We start from the raw sequence: 6,000 nt of genomic DNA on the forward strand, positions 1-6,000 counted from the left end.
AGAGAAGAAGAGGTGGTGCTCAACAGAGCGAAAGTTAGAGGAAAGGCCGCTAATGTTGCAGAAATGAAGAAGAGAGTCAGACAGTGGTTCCAGGCATCTCGAGTCGTCACCGGGAGAGGGGCGAAAGGTGGGGGCATTTATGGTGCCCCCCGGGGACTCCGAGGCCACGTGTTTGAGCTGCCATGATTTTTTTTAATTTTGGAAAAGGATGTGTAATGTGTTCTGTGCATGTAGTTTGGTGTTGATAGAGAAACTTGTATTGGAGAGCTTGCTGGCCTACTCTCTGTGTTACTGAGACACTGAAAAAGCTCAGCAAAGGGGGATGGTCGGGACCTAGTCCCGAGGGCTGATGAAACGGGAGCTCCAGCTCTCCCTGTCATCAGCTTTCCATCCACCTTGGGAGTACTGTCCTGCTCGACTGGTGCTACAGTCAAGTCTCTGTAACTCCCTAGGGGGGCTGGAATCCCCCCTTGAGGGTTATTTTGAATAAATTAATACTCTACAGATAATTCTACTTTAATGACATGGAATTTTGTGGTCTTGTGGAAACTTTTGGCATGTTCTGGACATGTTATGGAGATTTTGTACCTTTATGTGGCCTGACAATTATTTGAGGACCCAAATTTTTCCCTTACTCTTAAAAAGTACAAATTAAAAGCCAAAAGCCATCAAATCTAAAACCAAAACATAAAAGGCTTTTATGATCGTTTTGACTTTTTCTACTTATTGCCACCTTGGAATGTCCAGATTTCCCTTGCCCCCTTCCCCTAACTTAACTAACGTAAACTAACTCAAATTACCCAAAAATAAAGTTATTCTAGCCTAACAAGTTAACTTTAACCTACCCTATCCCCAAAATAAACCAGCATAATCCTAATAACTCATTTAAAATAATCCAGTCGAACCTAAGAGTAACCAAAGTTTAACCTAACCTAGCCTAATTCTTTAACTACTAACCTACCCTAAATTAGCTCAAACAAAGTTTCACAAAGCTAACCTCACAATAACCCAGTCCAAAAATAAACAAATCTTACCTAACAAAAATTGACCTAATCTAACCTAAACTTAAACCTAACCTAAACTTACCTAATTCTTAAACTAATAAAATCTAACCCAACACTAACTTAACCTTAAACTGGCCTAAACAAAGTTAAATTTAGCTAAGCTAATCATAACCTAGTCAAAAGATAAGCAAACCTAAAAAAAAAAATACCTAATCTAACCTAAACAGACCTAACCTAACCTTGATCTCAAATTAACCTATCTTGAAACAGTACCTTAAAAAGTCACTTTTGTTCGAGGGGCTTGACCTAGTAGGCTATTCTCCCAAGGTATTTCGTCCTGGCAGAGTACACTACTGTACAACAAGACACATTATGCTCCTGTACAGCACTACACCTTACAGTATTACACATTAACCTTACTGTATACTACTGTAGGCTACAACATTAAAGCACAGTATAATTTTGTACACTAAACCACACTTCAGTATTGTATAACACTGATGTACACTATAATACTACACCACTAATGTACACTAAAATACTGTACAGCTCTAATGTATGCATGATACAATAGAATACTAACGTACACTATTACTGAAACCACTAATTTACACTATTGTACAACACCGCCTTGTATATTGTTGTTTAGACCTCTATAAACTACCCAATATAGTGAAATAATTCGTTTACGTAAGGAAGATTGCTTAATTCGGTTTATTTCCGGGTGGCTGAAAGATCTATCTATCTATGTATACACCTAGGCTGCTTCCCCCAAGGAAAGGGAGGTAGCCGAGACAGGACGACTCACTCTCCATTTACTCATCCATTCAAACACATTCATTCGCATCTTAGCCCCAAAGGGGAGAACGGACAGATCCTCACTGCACCACACCGCACAAGGGTCAACTGCGCAATGCAATCAGTGACATCCGCAGCAGGACCCGACAGCAGAACTGGTTTACCCCTGCCACATCATAATAGACCCATCCCCTTACCTGCACCTGACCTGACTAGCTGATCAGACCAAATGCGGGAGAATATCCCCTCAGGGCTGCGTCATCACTTATTCATTCACAATTTCTCTCCATTTATTTCTGTCATGCACAGCCACTCTTCCTTGGTCAACAGACATCCCTCTCGCATCCAGTGCTCTCTTCACACTGTCCATCCATCCTATTCGTGGTCTTCCTCTCAACCTTACACCTCTCACATCAGATCTAGTTATCTTTTTCACCAATCGCTCATTATCCATTCTCTCCATATGCACAAACCACTGCAACACCCTCTGCTCAGCTCTACCAGCCATCACCCGAACAACTCTAGTTCTCCTTCGCACTTCATTATTTCGCACTCGATCCATACGCGTCACTCCACACATACTCCTCAGACATCTCATCTCCATTACATATATATATATATATATATATATATATATATATATATATATATATATATATATATCCCCTGGTTATTCTTTCTTTACATATATATATATATATATATATATATATATATATATATATATATATATATATATATATATATATATATATATATATATATATATATATATTTAATAACAGAACGGAGGAAGGAAAAACAAATGAGTAAAAAATTAATAATCCATACACCAGATTACTGGTGTCCTCTGTTCATAAAATATCTGTAACAGTTAGACTTGAACAGTTGTGGGTTGAAATTTGGAGGGAAACAACTCTGGGGAAGCGAGTTCCAGAGAGATGCAGTTCGGGGAATGAAAGAATTCTGATAGGCAGAAGTTCTGCAATATGGCTGAGTGACATTCCAGTCATGAGCGCTACTAGATGCCCGTGTAGCACGAGGGATGGCATGGAGAGGTGGCACCATGGACGCAACTTTGTCTGAGCATTTGCCAAAAAAATATCTGTAAAATAATGCAAGGGAGGCAACATTCCTTCTTACTTGCAGGGGAGGTAGTTTATATGTAATGGCAGGGAGGTTAATGATTCTAACAGCTTTGTTCTGAATTTTGTCTAGTTGTCTTAATGCAACCTCTCCACAACCATTCCACAAGGGTGAGCAACATTCAAACTGAGAGCGCACATGACTCTTATAAATTATAGCTAACTGCTCATTGGCGAAGAAGTTACGGACTCTGTACAATAATCCAAGTTCCTTTGAGGCAGTTTTAGCAAATGATCTGACATGAGAGGTCCATCTGAGAGCACTGTTAAGTAAGACGCCAAGAATTTCAATACTTTTGGAGATGGGAATATTAGTAGCACTGAAGGTAATGTACGAATCTGGCAATATCTGTCTATTAGTAAACTGTATTTATTTAATTTTACTAGCATTAAAAGAGACAAGGTTGTTTTGTCCCCATTCACTGATTGTAGACAGATCTTGATTTATGGAGATGGCTGTACTGAGTTGAGAGGTGGAGATATTAGACTTTGTAAATGGATGTCTGAGTGAGAATGAACTATGTAGTGTTGAGTCATCTGCATATGAATGAATGGGATTGTGGGTGACAGATAAGAGATCATTAATATGAACCAGAAATAGGGTTGGCGCCAGAACTGATCCCTGCGGCACGCCAGCGTTAATTGAGTGGAAATTGGAATATACGTCATCTACTTTTACTCTTATTTTCCTGTCACTAAGATATGAAAAAATCAAAGGAACAAAAGACGTTAGTCCATAGCAAGGGAGTTTGGACAGCAGGGAACGGAGCCATACTCTGTTGAAAGCTTTAGAGATATCAAGAGCTACTGGATGAGTTTCTCCAAAAAGATCAATTGACTGATGAATGGTATGAGTTAAGAGATTGAGTAGGTCAATGGTGGATCTTTCGTGGCAAAAACCATATTGTCTATCACTAATTAGGTTGTTGGATTCAAGATGTTTAACAATGTGTTTATTGATTAAAGTTTCAAATACCTTACCAAGAGAAGATGTGACAGCTATTGGTCTGTAATATATATATATATATATATATATATATATATATATATATATATATATATATATATATATATATATATATATATACACAATGTGGTAGGTGATAATGTGGTAGGTGGGGGCACTCACCATCCACTCACTCGATGTAGTGCTGATTTCAGGTGTCTGATCTTTCCTTTCCTCCATCCTTGTTTCCTTCCATCCTCTTCTGTTTATCTTTCCTTCATTCTTTCCTCGTCCTTCTGCCTCCGGGTGACTTTATGCTCCCTTCTCTGTCTTTCTTTCCTTCATTCTTTCCTCTTCCTTCTGCCTGTGGGTGACCCTACACTGAGTTACAAGCCAAATGGTTTCCTGTACACCACGAAACCATTTGCTGCGCTGGGTGGTAACCATATAACCAAATTTTGACACCTGGTAGTTTAGTGGGTAATTACAGCGCTCCAATCGGATTGAACCGGTGAAGGTTTATATTCAAGGGATGGTTGGGGTTTATTGCTCACGTAATGCCACTTGGGGATGAGTGAGGCTGGTCGCTTTCATCTTAAATGTCAGGACTAACTTGCCTAGCCCCGGGCTCCTACGCTTCTTATGGGGCAATGTAGGATTGGATGATATATATATATATATATATATATATATATATATATATATATATATATACTGTATATAATTATATACACTGTATATATATATATATATATATATATATATATATATATATATGAAATACCAGCATCAAGGGGAGACCACAGGGAGGCGCGGAAAGGGCCTGAGCGAGACGGGCATACATCCTCCGCCACCATGCGCCCCTCTTCCCCTCAACGGAGCCAGCGGGAGGTACACTGAGCCGCCGCACTACTCTCGAGCCAGACCAGCACTCGCCAGGATCGGGGTCAGACTTGTTCCTTAACCCTCTCACGCACGATAAATTTCAGTAAGTTTTCCGGCGCACGATTATGTTTGCGAGGCCGCCCGGCCCGGCTACTAGCGCATGGCAAATAACACGTATTCTCTCCTTATTTTCGCCACCCAAACGTCAATATACTGCCATGAAACCCATCTCATCTTATTCGTCGATGTTTGTTCTAGCTGATAAGCCCACAAAAAAACAGGAAAACACGAATGGAACAACATTAGGCGGCCGAGAATAAACATTTCGTTACGTCATGTTCACTTCCCAAGATCGCCATTCGAATGTTTTCCATCATATAGGAAAATGTTATAAGAACTTTTGATAAAGAATTTCATAAGCTTTCTAAAGAGACATATCCGGTTGTGATACGATTTGTAACTTTCGAGAAATTAGCCAAAAACTGAAAGCCATTTTTGAAAAAAAAAAATCAAGGAGCTCTAATTCTGAACTTTTCTCGCACGGTAAGTTTTTATTGCATTATATTATGCAGAATTTCACCAGCTTTGTAATGACCTAAAATGGTTTCGAAACGCCTGATAGTTTTTGAGTAAATCGCCAAAAATTACTGGGAACTCACGTCCATACGTCACTTTAGTGATGTCCGCATAGCATAGCAATATTCCCGGCTACGTAACAATGAATTCTTATCATAGATATTACATTGTTATGTCTTGCACATACTTAGTTTACTGCTCTTTATCATGGTTCTTACAGGAAATCAATACGTCCAATAGTTTTCGAGTAATTGGCGGACAAACTGAGATTACTCCTCTGAGCACTTTCGACTTTACCACTAGCGAGGAAAAAAACAAAGTCTGTTCCCCCAACTTTTCCAACAAAATGTTCCCAATGGCTTGTATTCTGCAAATGAACATACGTAGAAATTACTGCTATTTATCATGGTTCATACAGGAAATCGATACGTCCAATATTTTTTCGAGTAATTGGCCGACTAAGTGAGATTATTCCTCCGAGCACTTTCAACTTTTACTGAAAGCGAAGAAAAAAACGAAGTCTGTTCCCCCGCCTTTTCCTACCAAAAATCTCCCAAAGGCTTATATTCTGGTAATGAACATACATAGAATGTACTGCTCTTTATCATGGTTCTTACAGGAAGTCGATACGCCCAATAGTTTTTGA

Source organism: Coenobita brevimanus, chromosome 46 (genome assembly GCF_032717465.1).
Source record: "Coenobita brevimanus isolate Jiangsu-jjx chromosome 46, ASM3271746v2, whole genome shotgun sequence".
Taxonomy (NCBI): Eukaryota; Metazoa; Arthropoda; class Malacostraca; order Decapoda; family Coenobitidae; genus Coenobita; species Coenobita brevimanus.